The sequence below is a fragment of the Lichenostomus cassidix genome, chromosome 14 (assembly GCF_008360975.1).
Source record: "Lichenostomus cassidix isolate B80296 chromosome 14, HeHo_3.0, whole genome shotgun sequence".
Lineage (NCBI taxonomy): Eukaryota > Metazoa > Chordata > Aves > Passeriformes > Meliphagidae > Lichenostomus > Lichenostomus cassidix.
Window position 1 is genome coordinate 6,345,524 of NC_139495.1, and position 15,128 is coordinate 6,360,651.

Here is a 15,128-nt window from a genome sequence, read left to right on the forward strand (position 1 = left end):
ACTATAGCAGTATCCCTTTCCTCAGTCCCAAAGTTGTCTCCTTTCTCAGCAGAGGAAAATCCAACCCGTGCCCTGTCTGCAAGGAGCTGCATGACTTCCATTTAATTTCAAACCAGAGAGAAATGGAATTTTCTGTGGATTAAAAATTAAGAACCAGAGGGTTGTCTCAGGGCAGTTTAAAACAGTGAAGTTGTGCATTCTCACTGTACTTTCACACCTTACAGTGATGCCCATCACAGCCAGAGAGGATGGGGAAGTCACAGTGGAATATCCAAGTTTTCCATTTTTTATGAAGGACTAATTTGTAATCACAGAGGTTTGTCTTGCTATTTAAATAAAGTTGCAAGAAATAAACAACAAGCAAAAACGCTCTCCAAAAATGATTCTGTTTCCTGAACTTAGCTCTGTTCAGAAAGAAAATGTAAAAAATCAGCCTAGAGAGTGTTTAATTATTTTTTGCCTGTTCTTACAAAACTAGATGCTAACACAGTAACCAAGAAGAACACAAAATCCTGAGTACTTCTACTTTCAAAGAGAAAACACCAATATTTATAAAGCAGTAGCCCCAGTGAAAACCTTTAAATTATTTGGAGGATCTTACAAGACTGCATTTTGCAGCATAATAAAGGCAAATTAGTGAAAATATATGCAAATAATATTAATGTCCCCTTAAGATGTTTTAAATTTTTGGCACTGGTTATTCTACATTTGTATATCTTTATGACTTCTCATATGCTATGGAATTTCACTGAGATGAAACTAGTTTCCTATCCAATTGATTTTTTTAATCATAGGAAGTTATTAGTATTTGTAATTTTTAATCTTTATCATTCAGTCTTTAAATGATCATTTTAAAGTTGCTGATTAGATGAAGACTACAGAACCCATTATGATGTGTCAAGACTAATTGTTAAAACATGGATAAAATAATTACTCTTATTCTTTGTCACTAAATATCATATTTAGAGTATGAAAAGAACCTTTACTCTTCAGTTTAACAGCTGTTAGAGCACAGGCTGGGAGATCAACCACACGTGAATTATATCCTTGGCAATGCTGCTGTCACCTTACTGGATTTGCCCCAGATTTCCTGGATCAAAACCTCCAAGATTAGCCACAAATTCTGTGGTTCACTCCTTGAACAGTTTCTTGAATGAAATGGCAAGGCAAGGAAGAAATTGTCACCATCACTGCCCCAACCTTGTTTTAGGTATGTTATCAGTGAGATTGCCAGTAATCAATGTGAGACCAACCACAGGGCCACACTGAGATTTTAATTTTCTCTCTCTGTCACTGGAGAGGAACAAATACAGATCCCTAGGCAAGCTCCTTTTACCCTGCAGCACCAGGTTTTGGCTCCCTGAACAAAGTACTTGGCCATACTGGAATATAGGATGTCACAGTGAAGGGGAGACTCCTCTTTCATGCCCCTTCTATGTCCTTGGCTTATTGCACAATGGGTTGGAGATTGCAAAGAGCTTTTATTTTGCTGGATAAATAGAAGCTATTAACAAGGTCCTTGTAGTGGAACATTTAGGAAACATCATGGGCTCTTCATTAGCGTAAATGCCAATATATAGCACAGCCACTAATGTGAAAGAGCCAAAAACTTTTAGTAAGAAAGATGGAGGGAAAGGGGAGAATCAATTTTTTTTTCTGCTTCATTTAATTTAAACATTTTACATCTCTCATTTGTGAAGTGAATACTAATTGGAAAACCTCAGCATTAAGCTGTACACATAGATCAGTCAAGTAAACTGCATGCTCATTTACACTTTGTTTATAAGTTCTTTCCTGAAATCAGAACTGTATGGATGTCTGTGAAGAAGCCATTTGGGATAAGTCCACACTCAGTGTTCCCTATTTGTGAATTACCCACAGGAATGTAAATTCAGAGCAACACCAGCAAGGTCAACATGAGAGGAGAATTTCAGTCATAGTCTGCATATTTGGGTTCAGCTTTCAGATAGTTGGCACACCTGCAAGGTGCAAGAGAAAATACTCAAGAACCAAGCAGAACTTGTTCAGATTGATCAAATTCACTTTTGTGTTCCCTCAATGAATTTTATGGATGGCAGAGAGCTTTCTGATCCTCTAGAGGTACCATTACAGTGCTAAGCCCCTTGAGGGCAAAGCTCCCTAGAGAGCACAACTCCTGAACTGGGATTTAACATCTTCCCAAGTGCCAAACATTCCAAGGGTCCTGCAGCTCACATTAGCCCATTTGTGAGCAATACAGTATTCTTAATAAATACATGGTGCCCACACCACTGAACTTCGCTTGTCTTGTCATTTGTGCATCTTTTCTTGGACAAAATTGCTTCCCAAATATTTAACTTTCTGTGTTTCTTTGGGCCAAATTGTACTCAGATCAGTGACATTCACATCTTCTATAATCGAATTCTGCTATTTGCAGGCAGCTGGCAAAAGTTTACACAATTAAATGGTAGCTGAGCAGTGCAGAATAACTTTGTAAGGCCCCAAAAAACAAAGAATGTCTCTCTCCATAGTAAATAACTCAATTGATTTCTCTTGGCCAAGGCAACACCTTGAATCTAATTCATTAAAATATTTTTTCTTAAATAGATGTCCTTTTTTCTTTATGTTGTATTTTAAATTGGGAGGGAGTGACATTTGAATTTATCCAGCAACCATATAGAAAATCTAAAATAAATATATAAATGAAGTATTTTTCCCTAAGAAAAACAATATCCATGTAAAACTTTCCTTATGTTCCCTTTCACTTTTTTCTAGTGCAGAAGTTCAACAAATTTATTCCATGGTATGAATACAGAACTAATGCCAAAATATTTATATGGCACATAACTCACAGACCCATTTCATCACCTAATGATAATCATTCTTTTTGGATTGCTTTGACAGCAAACTTAACAACAACACTGTAGAGCTTAAGAAAAAGAAATATTTTGCACATTCTTTTTTTGGCTCAACTTCATTTTTCAAAAACACAAACAAATGAAAAATTCATATTGAGTGCTCTCTCCTGAATCTCTGGTTTTCCCAATTTGTTAAGGATGAGGTCAGTGCTTTTATCCAAGGGACAGTTTGAACATTGTAACCCACTGCAGAAACAGAGAGTTTTACTGGGAAGCAGCTGCATTTTGAAGCAGTTAGGAAAACTGCATCCTAGTTTGAGACACACAAAGCCCAAGCAAATATTGGTTTATGTAAATCAGAATCTGTTGTTATTGTTGCTGTTAGCATGGTTTGGATCAGGACTTTAGCTCACATATTGGGTGCCCTTAGAAGAGACTTCTGAAGATGAACAAATATTTTGAGACCTCTCTCTATCCATTGAAACGAACCTCCTAGAATGAGAATCTTGCCTCTAGGAAAAATTTAAAGCATTATCTTTAATACATTATCATAGTTACAGGTCCTAGCTCTGAGAAAAAGGAAACAAAGCAATGAGAAACATAGCTGAAGAAGATTTTCTTAACCTTGAGATTTCCCTCACCAAGCCATATGCTGCAGTTTCTCAAAGGGTATTGTTGCAGCACAGGGAGAACAATAAGTATTAGTTGAATAATCAGGATAGATTATCAAAATATATAAAATCAAAGTCTGTACCCTACAGCAAGTCATAAAGAAAAGCAGCCATCTGGAGCTCAAGAAATGTTTCTAGCTTTGTCAGTAAGACTTTGTTATGAACAGACAATATAGGCTGCTAATTAAAAAAACTACAACTAAGCATTCTCCCTCTCTCCAGGGATTATTTCCCATACAAGCTTTCACATTCATAATTGTGATCTCCATAATCACATATTTAAACCTCTGGGCCCACAGGAGACTGACCACAGGGACTGGGATTTCCCTAATTCACATCCAGAATCAAGAACAAGTCCAAACCAATAAGCACTAAAAAGTGTGCATTCAGTCCTTACCCAGTTCTTGTTTCACTGCCAGTTTCAGGAACCTTCTATACAGCATTATGAAAGCCAAAAACCTCAGAAAATCAACTGGAAATTCTGACGTCATTCTGAGATTCTCAATCCCTGTGATTTCTAAATAATGCAAGGACAAAAGGAGCTTGTTTTTCTCTGCATAAAGGACACCCAGAGAGAAAGATACTGAAGAGTAATAAAATCAAAATTAACAAAAAAATCTGTCAAATTATTTTCCACTTTCATTTAGAAAGGAAGAAAAATGGAACACCTTTTTTTTTTTTTTTTACCTGAGTGAGGAATTTTGATTTTGCTTTTACTGATAATGCTGAAGTTTTATGTTTAACTTCTGATCAGGAATAGACTTTCAAGAACTACATAATCCTGCATAAACATGCTTTGGGTGTTGCATTTACAGCTTTCTGTATGAGCAATCATCTTCATAAAAATTTACACAAAGAATCAGGCCAGTATCTTTGCTTTTCTGGCTGATGCTAAGCTTATGAGTACCTTGCATGCTCTTCCAGACAAGCTTCTTATCATAAGTTCTCTAGACAAATGTTTCCTTTCTTAGCAAAAAAACCTTTAATATTTACTTTCAGTTTCCTACTGTCCTTTACAATATATGTACTTCCAAGAGCCTTAGAAGCTCTGTACTTTTTCAGCTGAAGCATTTTTAAAACACCCTGTGCTAGAGCAACCATTTTTCCCATGTCTCAAAGCAGTCACTGGCTCAACCATTATCTGAACTCTAAAGGCCTGAATAAGAAATTTCATATTTAGTCTGTCTTCAATCAGTACATTCTCCAGCCTGGAAAGATAATACAGGCAGAAGAAGTCAATCTGAAACTGCACCAGAAGACCAAAAATCTGTATTCTATATTGATATGGGAGATTTTTACAGAAAATACGGGCTTTAGAAGTCACTAATTTTGAAAGCTGGCTTCTGTTTGTTTTCTCTTCCAAACACCAAAAGACAGACTTCCTAAACTCAAGAGAAGAGGAAGAAATACAATCATGGTAGCACACAGAGCCATATTTTCTTTTTACGATAGAAAATTCAGTCTTACTGAAAGCACTTGATATTGTCTCACTGCTTAGACTCTACTTATATACAGATCCTCCCAAAGGCATGTACATCTCACATAGTGTGTATTTACAGAGTTACTCCTCAGTGTAGAAAGTTCACTGAACTTGTCACAGAGCAGAGTTTCTCTCCCAAGCCAAGGTCCAGCTTTAAAAAGAACAAATCACAGTGAGCTGAAGATTGTGTGGATCCAGAGATACCTTTGTTTCCTCTCCTAGTTGCAGCAGCATTACAAAAGAGAGATGCAGCAGAGACAGATCTGGGACCAGGTGACTTGCAGTTTTCAATATCTTCCACTGAAAGATCTCATCAGTGGCCAAAAGAGGAATTTTGAAGGGCCAGACCCGTATTTCCCAATGTGCACAAAGAGGAGGCATAAAATTGCATGCTACAGGCATATATTAATTTATGCATATATTTCTAGGTTTTTCTAACCCAGAAGGTGCACCTCCATTCCTCCTCTTTCTCCCAGCCCCTCTACCAGAATAAGCCCCAGCACAAAGGGCACCCCTTCTCTCAGTTCAGTGAACATTTGGGGTGATCAGAAAGGCTGTGCTCAAGGATCAGAAGGGCTGTGGGCAGAGCTTTCCAGAGATAAAGGTTCTTCATGATGTGTTCAATTTTCCAATTCAGGCACTAGTTTAAAAAAAAAAACCTGCTTTGTTTCACATGATGGAAGGTGTCCCACTTGCTGAGAAGACAGGTTACTTTTGGTCTTTTGATTTCCTGATGGCCAGGATGTACAGATGGGTTTAAAAAAAATAAAGAAAAGAAAAATGAGAGAGAGAGAGAGAGAGAGAGAGAAAAAAAAAAAGGACAGATGCCACTGAAATAGACAAGAGATTAACAGGGTCACTAGCTTGCACTCCTGGGGTCTGGTTGAAGGATTCCTGCTTCTTCAAACTGAGAGAAGCATGAGATGACGGAGCCATCACTCAATGAAAAGTGAGTTACAGCTTTGCAGTGTGAACTTACTTGGCTGCTTTCCATTGCCTTGGCTCTGCAGGATGTGAAGGCTCATGGGAAAGCACTACTTTGATGTTTTCCTGAATTTTTCTGTGGAACATAGTAGACATGAGGCAGATCAGACACAAGTTCAAAGCTTCCAGGCTAAATTCACAGTCGGTATTGATGATTTTCTGCAGTGCTTCAGGTGACATTTTAAGCAGGTTATTTAATGTGCTAATAAGCATAGAACCCAGACTATTTGACTAGGAACAATAGGTCTTTTGTAAAAATATGTGTAACATGGAGTCACACTAAACTTGACAGATATTGGGCTAAGATACAGAACTACCTAAGGACTGTTGGTAGTGCATCTTCATCATGCCAAGGAGACAACAGAATTTGTTCTTATGATACAGAAATGTGACAAGAGATGCCAAAACCTGTGTAATGTGAGATGCAGGACGTCTTAAACCAGGTATGAAACTGCTCCTTGAACTGCAATGCAATATGAAAAAAACCTCTACAAAACTGGTACAGAAAGAAATCATATTGATAGGGAAAAAAAGAAGTTAAAACTGCAGCCTAGATTCTTTTTTTGTCATCCTTTGCCGTGCTATCTTTGCAAACAAAGGACTGTGCTTACCTATATTCATATCCTATTGATATCAGAAATAGGAAAGTAGGTCATGCCAATTGGTTTCTGGCTTGAAGAATAAGGAATAAATTTTCCTCAAGGTTTCAACCTCTAAAAATATATACATATTCTTTCTAGGTTCTAATAAGTTTCTAGGGATAGAGAGAGAAATTCTGGCTTTTATGAGATCTTGGTCTTGCAAATAATGCCCAAAATGCTGTTGGACTCATGTCAGCTCTTATCAACAGATGATAAAAAAATCAGATGCATTTAATCTTCAGTTCAATTTGTGTCTTTCATAAACAAACTTGCTGACAAAAGAGACACAACAATCTGCTTTCAAACCCCATCATCCTCCCAGTTCCTGGCTGATTCCTGATCCCTGTGCATCATGACCTAGAAGAGAGTAAGGAAAACTGACTCTCCTTATTTCTGAAAATCTCTGCCCAAACATTGTAATTAAATGAATAGGTCTCATTTTGCTGATTTTGTTGTGAAAGAATTCAGTGGGATATCCCAAAACTCTGTGAATCCACCAATAAAAGGAATGTCAGCAGAGATCACAAAGACCTGGGACCAAACACCGTAAAACATCCCCGTGGATTCAAGGACATTAAAGAATTTATATATCACAGGCACAGCCTGTATATCCTGCTGCTGCAGGTTACCAACTAGCTTTGCTATTCCAGTTTGTAAAATGTCATTAAAATATATACTTCCTCCTTTTTTCCTGTGCCAGAGGAACTCAGGCTTAAATGAGAACTTAATGTGAGACCAAGTTTTGCTGACAGTATCAAAGTTAGTGATAAACCTCCCATTGCTTAGAGATGGAGCATTACAAGTCCTAAAATAATATGAAGTAATAATTGATCTCTTTAAAAAGAAATAGTGTAACTTTCACTTGAAAAACAGACAACTTCCAAGAGACTGGTTGATGTTGAAGTCAGAATATTGTGTTTAAACATTTCTCTGTGCAACAGAAGCCTTAGATGGAACTGCTACATCTCTCGAGAATGCACGGTTATATTTCTTTCTTCCTCTGAAAGGTGATTTCATGCTTCAGGAAGTAAAGAAAGTTTGTGCATTGACAATATAAATGCAGATGCCTCCCATAATGATTGACACCAGAGGTCGTGCAAGTGGAGTTTCATTTCTACTCCCTGTAGATCAGGCAGCAAAGCAAATTAACGTCTCTTCAGGAATTAGAAAGTCAGAGTCTTGACAGTTCTGGCTTCCCCTCTTGAAATGGGTTCAGTTCAGAAGGCCTCACTGAGGTCTGATCTGCTCCTCAAAATTACCTTTTTTAATAGACAGTATGAAAGTCAATGACACTCAAAGTGTACTGTCACAGAGGCAAATTTCTTTCCCTGCAAAGGACATAAGTGCCAATGAAAGAAACTATTACATATAGCAAGCAGTAAAACACTGTCATAAGTATTAATTCCATAGAGCTGACAGAAAACTACCTCTGGCCCAATCCTAAATAAATATCCCAAAATGAGAGACCATTTCAAGCTTATATCTGGAAGAATAATGCTGTTCATATAGGGGATAAGCAAAGCATATTCCTAACAAGTTGCTTTTGCAGTTTGTGCTCTCTCACCAATGAGGGAATTTTGCAGCAAAATAGAAAAGTTATTAAACTACAACACAAATGTTGTGACAAATAGTAAATGATGCAGTACTCTCTGGGGTACAACAGGAGCACAGCCATCCACAGAAATGGGAGATTATAAGACATTAAGATCCTTTAAAATTTTTTTTTCCACATCAAGAAAATTTAGCTTGTGGAATCTGTTCTATACTTCAGACACTCTAGATTTGATTTTGATTATTTCAAACTAACTAGAAAGTACAGAAAATTTGTACAATACTACACAAGCATCAAGCAGTGTGTCTCTGGACAAATCCATTCATGAACACATTTCTAATACATCCTCATGAATACAAATACATAGCTACCCAGCACCATTGCCAGTGAGAAATATCCCATTCCCTTTTCAAAGCTTTCTGACTTCTTTTCTGTGATTCAAGGAAATCATTGCACTGATGCTTCTAAAAAGATAAGTGAAAATATGTTTCAAAACTGTGAAGGTTTGCATTTCATTCTGCTGTCAATGATTTGCTACAGCTTTTTGAGAGAGAGCCTGGACACTAAGTTCAGGCAAACACCATCTCTTTGCAGCCTTGGAAAGCACAAAGCATTTTAATCATACAGCTGTAAAAATTTCCTTTAGCAAAAAAGATGTTTCCAGAGCCTTATGGGATCAAGACCTTCCAATCAGACTATCAAACCCTGTGGGTGTGAGCCATTTGGTACTTGTAGCTCTGATCAAAGGAAATAAGTGACAACAGCCCAAGCCCAGCACTTACAGCCATGGCTAAGGGAAGGATTTTCAGTAACAACATGCACTGTGCAAACCATGCAGAGCTGATCCAAAACCAGAGACAATCAGGTCTTTGTTCACAGACTGACTGACAGCTTTGCTCAGGGTTCCAGGCTTGCACAACAGAATCCAAACTGGATCTTTTTTTAGAGCATCGAAGAGTTATTCAGTACTTCCATTTATGTAGACAGATGAAGAGATGTTGTTTGTATCCCTCCTACATCTTTGTCTTCAGGAAGGACAGTGGGAGAGGAGTGGGGACAGTGAGAGGAGCAAAGCACAAACACAATAAAAGAAAGTGGCTCAATAAAACACCCTACAGGGAAAAAAACATTGACTGGGATAGGCACATGTAGAGCAGAATACCTCACCAAAAAATCAGTTTGTGTTGTGTCTGAAAAACCTGTGTGTGAACAATAAAACCAGTAATTATTTTATATATATATATATATATATAAAATAAAAAATATATATATCATATATATATATATATATATATATATATATATAATATGGAACCTTTCATCCTGTAAAATTCTAAAGTCCTTCATGATCACTAGACACAGAAATCCGTGTAATGCAACAGCCACTGGAACAAAGCAATAATTAGGCATTACTAAAATGAGAAAATACCAAATGCTCAGTTCTAGGAAATTGGCCAAAAGTACTAAGAAAAGGATTTAGTAGAAGTTAGATACAAACTATCTAACAATAATAGCATTTTTTTCACCATTTTTTCATGTTTCTCTGGTTTGTTACTCATGAATAAACTTTGGTAAGATTCAAAATCAGACTCTCCTCCTTTGATTGTCCCAGGGCACAAAAAGAGAACATGATTGATGTCCTGATCACTTGCTTAAAGCATAACACTAACCCTCTGTGTTGCTAATTTTGATTTGAGATGGAAATCCCAAAATTATTAACTATTTCCTTTCCTCTTCTGCATTGTTATAATAATTTCAAGTTTCCTATTTCAGATTCTATATCAGAGAAAGAAAGTAGATATGAAAGAAAGTGCTAGTTCATTTAAAAAAAAAAAAACAACCTAGCCCATGTTCTACCCATAGATAAAGACAGTTGAACTTCTGTCAGTCACTGCAGGTTACCACAGGAGGGGGGGAAGAAAACCCAGCTAGATTAGGAGTGCACCATAGTCTGGTTCCTGCCAGTGATCTTGTTCTCTTTCCTTCCACTTTCCCTGTGTTTTACATTTTCATGGCTACAAGGAAGAAGGAGCCTGGTAGAGCAGGTCAGCAGACTGAGACAGAAGCTCAGGAACTGTATTTACATGTGTGAGAAAAGATTCAGCAAACCAGGGAAGAAAAAAAAAAAAGTTAAAACGTTAAGTGATGCAGAAAAACCAAAAGAAGAAACAAAGTTGACACAGGCAAACATGTGTCCCTATATTTTTACAGGATAGAAGAGGATTAGGGAACTGTAGAAGTTAGATATGGAATGTACCCACTGTCTGAAATCCAGGTCAACACTTTCACCCTAAATAGTTTTGCAGTTTGCACTCTGGAAGCTTTTAGCTGAGCTTCTTCCACGTTTTGTGCATTTCTGTCCTCACATACCCACCATCTGGAGAGGAATTCTAAGGGCAGAGCTGGGGAATGCCATCACAAGAAGCCAGTCCTTTTGGGTTTTTATATGACTGAACTGCTGATAATCTGAAACACACTTTTATTGCAGCACAGTGAAACCTAGTGACAGATGGTAATAATCACTTAAATCTCCTTTATGCAACCAGCTTTTACATTCATTGAATAAATCATTAAATCTACAATATACTTCTCTGTGTGTTGTGCATTTCAGAAGCACTGCAGGGCATTTTATATGAAAAAGCTCATGTTCACTTACCTAGCATTACCAGTAGATATAATGGGTAAAGTCAGTCCTTACAAGTCAATGACAAACTACACTCCTTCTTCAGTGAGGACCAAGGTTTCACCTAAAAAACCTACCCAGTACAGATAATCTTAAATTAAATTATACATTCAAATACCTCAAACTCTGAAGAGATGCAACTCATTAAACAGCACTGTGACTACAGCTGTAAAAAGGACCAACAGATGTATGATTATCCATGGCATAGCATAGGCATTTTGGCCTGACAAACTTTCTTGCAATGTGTTCATCTCCACAGCACAGAGCAGGATGGCTGAATCTATTTATGCAGTCCAGACTTAGGAATCAGCAATCATAGGTAAAGGATCCTATTGTATGGATTAATTGAATAATCCTAGACACACTTCTATGGAAAGTAGGTCTGACTAAAATATAGCACATTTTATCAGCCAATTATAAATTGCTCTAACTAGAGGGAATCATTTTCTTTAATTTGCAGGTGACAATACTGGAGCTCATGAAGGCAGTTCCAGAGAAGCCATAGGATAAACAGCTTTTTTGACTCCCTCTTTGCTGGACTTCATGATGTTTAATAATCATATACTCCTAGAAGTGGACATTTACAGCCCTTTGTCTCCAGCAGGACTGTCATAGACTGAGGCAACCTCCTCCTACCTGTACACACAATAAAAACAAGCTAAGAGAAACAGAAATAAACTAAAGAACTAAAAGGCATCTAATCAAGCTATTACTATAATTAATGTTTTCCATATCCTCCTCCCAGTCCCTACACAATTTCCTGGAATTTATGGAAGGCAACATCATGTCCAAGATCCAGTGCACACCTTCCAAAGCAAAGCTTCCTCTTCCTTCTGGAGGTACAATGAGTTGCACCCCTAACGGTGAAAGAAGAGGGTTTGAGCTCTGCTAGGCTGTTAGAGGTGATAAGTATGAGAATCACCTTCCTTAAGGTTATAGTGTGAGGTTTGAAAGGTAAAGGTGAGTCCAGTAGGTCCAACTCAGGTGTCTGTTTTTCAGATATATAATGAAGAAGAGGTTTTGGGAGCCAAACCCCAGCTGGACAGCAATGCCACCTTGCAGAGCAAGGCTCTCAAGTACTCCCTCCCATTTAGGATCTCACAGCAAGGATGTTCCTCAGCACTGTGAAGGGATCTCCCTCAGCTCCAAAGGTCAAGCACCTTGAGTGATATCCCTCAAATGTAGGAATCTACAGACTTCTTTCTTTGTCTTTAAATGCTAATTGTTGGGAACATTTACAGCTGGCTCTGAACAAGCACAGAAGGCAAATGGCATTGCAAGCTGTGTGTTGGTGTTTGCACTGCAAAGGAGCAATGAGCACATTGGCAAAGTTTTTCCTATGTGATCTTGAAATGGAATAACATTGATGCCACATGCATTATGCAAAAGTGCATGGATTGATTAGTGGGTCACACAATTCCAAAGACCCATTATACAGCTTCCTTTAAATAATTAAACACGGGAAAATGTACTATTCCTGCAAAGCTAACTAGGAGCATCTTACCACTTAGAAGATTCACTGCCTACTTGATTGCTAAAAACATCTAAGCAGGTTCTCAGGGACTGGGGTCATTGCCCTCAGTTTCATGGGCACCGTTGTATTCCTTCCAACACCTCCTCATATTCCTTCAACCACATCCTCATATCACATGGACAAGCCTTGATGTCCCAATGCCTTGCCTTTTTCAGTGGGGTTTGTTGGCTTTCTCAATTGATTTGCCAGCAATACATTTGTTACTGTGAGCAGGGAGTGCAACTGATTTGTTTTTCTAAGCATTGCCTAGAGATTCAGGGCTGTTTTTTGTGCTTTATTTCTTGGCAATGCCATTGCACATCCAAAAAAATTCAAGCACTTGATAACAGAGAAAATATTACAGCTTGACACATTTTTTTAACCAGAACTGCCCATCCAGCCATGATGAGTTAAGTTCAAATTCAGCTATGTAGATAATGCCCTTTTCATATCAGGATTGCTAAAATGTTCGAGCCTTGCCAAGTTTTAAGAAGGTTATTTGGTAGCCCAAGGAATTTAATTATTTAAAGCTTTAAAGACAGAGCTATTAACCAGCACCTTTCTGACGCCAGGAGGTTTAAGGAAGCCTGTACACATGAAAGAGTGACCCTGCTTGTCACTTCAGCAACATTTTTATGAAGGCACAAAAATGACTTGCACATTCTGTAACTTTCTAAAAGATGTTTAGAAGTAGACAAAAAATATATTGTAATTTTTAAAGATAATTCCTTCAGAACAATGAATCAACTGCTTTCACTTACAAGCAGACCCTTTAATAACCTCAAAGTGCAATGGGAAAAAAGTTAAATGGGTACAACCTTACATGTAAAGTGACTGATCTGACCTCTGTTAGCTAACAAGATTTGGAGGGATTTAAAAGATTTTCTGTATTTTTCTCTTTATATGTGAATGTTGAGAAGAGCTGGATTCTATATTTTTCTTCTATTTCTCAATTAGTTGGTTTTTTTTAACTTACTGTATATCAAAGTATTTCACTTTCTCATCACCTCCTAATCAGATCACTATCTTACCACCTGATACAGAAATAAAATACCTGGAGAAATCAATAGTCAGAGCAAAGGGTTAGGCAGGGATCAACCCTGGATCAATGATATGTTTGTCTTATTCATATCATGGCATGAGATCATCTTCGAGCAATGAATCTAGAGAATCAAGAAATGGATTCATAAAGGAGAAAGGATTTGACCTAGCTTGGCCAAGAAAGTTGAATTAATCACTTTTATAACAACAACTGGCTGGTCTGCAATATCCCATTACTGTTTTGAATTTCAAAGAAAAAAGACCAGATAAATTGTTTTGATGTTTTTGGATAACATTCCCACTATTTTTCATCCAGCTCTATGGAATAAGATATTTAAATCAAAGCTACTTTTTTTTTTTTTTTTAGCAAATCACGTGCAAAGATATATGTGGCTTGAGGTGAGCTGGGTCACCTTGTTCTGTGGGGATTTTAAGCATGTTTAATAACCTGCAAGTAAACCATTTCCTGTGGTTGGAGAGCATGCAAATAGTGCTTCTAAGGTCTTGCCCTCCCATCAGCATCTACTCTCCTGAAGAATGATGGATGAACGTAAATCCTTTGGACATGTCTACTTTCCATCAAATATGGCTTAAATCAATCCCTAGGCTCAAAACCTATGAGGCAAGCTGTTAACCTCTCACATACACACTCAGTGTGGCTGTAATCTCATTTCCTTAAGGACACACCGAAGACCAAACTTGAACTAACATTGCATGTATAACACCTGTGTACCTCAGCCACAGGAGACCACTGAGACTTGCTGGGGATGTTCTGCAGCACTGTTGAAACCGTTTGCCCCAAACACAGTTGCACTGGAAACATTTTCATTACTAACCGAGGGCAATCTGTTGCTAAAACACACTGCTGCAAGGAGACAACTTCCTGGGGGATTCAATTTAACTGTAATGGCAACACACCTGGGAGAGAGTGAGATGAAGACTATCTCACAAGTTGCTTCACTGAATCATTTTCTAGGTGCTCTTGTAATCCAGTTTTGGGGTCTTTTCTTAAGGAGAAATCTCATTTCAACAGAAGGAAAACAAATATAACCTCATCTCCCTGCCTTACCCCTACCTGCCTTACTGCCTCAGCAGTAGCAGCAAAAGAGAGCATCCACAGGCCATCACAGTGTTATTTTTATGGAAAAATTACACTGTGAACTGTAGGTACACAGCACTGAATCAATAGCTCCTCCTCTTCTTTTTTAAAATTTTGCCTGATAATTTTTCCTGGTTTCTGCTAGGACAGAATGACTTTTTTTCTTAGAATCAGGCACAGTGCTGTGTTTCATATTCAGGATGAGAAAGTTTTAGGATGAGAGCTGTGTTAACAGCACACTGATGGTTTTCATTGTTGCTCAGCAGCACTCAAGGCTTTTGCTCCTCACCCCACCCCAGCAGGGAGGAGCTCCCAGAGCTCCCACTCACCCACAGGTGTCCCAGGACGAGGAGGCACAGCAGAGCCACTGCTGCCAGTGGCACCTGTCACTGCCAGGAGTGAGGACTGTCACCTCCAGCACAGTGTCTGCGGAGCCTTAGCCTGGGGTGATGTCACACTGGGGTTGGTTCCATGGGCTGGGCACTGTGCTGTGATGCTCATGCTCATCTCCTCAATGCAAAAGGCAGTTCTCTCTGTATGGAAATCAATTTGATTGTATGACTTTACAGGTCTGTGCTGGAGGATTTAAACTTTTCACAGTTTTTTAGTAATATATAAGCATGAGAA

General features: G+C 38.2%; 1 long non-coding RNA gene across 1 annotated transcript in view; it reads right to left on the bottom strand.

Annotated features, from left to right (window-relative positions):
* LOC146430725 (uncharacterized) overlaps positions 1-14,898 on the bottom strand; it is a 59,107-nt gene extending 44,209 nt beyond the window's left edge. The window contains exon 1 of the long non-coding RNA XR_014855235.1: positions 14,831-14,898. This is a non-coding gene — a long non-coding RNA (uncharacterized LOC146430725). The remainder of the gene's footprint in view (positions 1-14,830) is intronic.
* Positions 14,899-15,128: the final 230 nt, after the last annotated feature.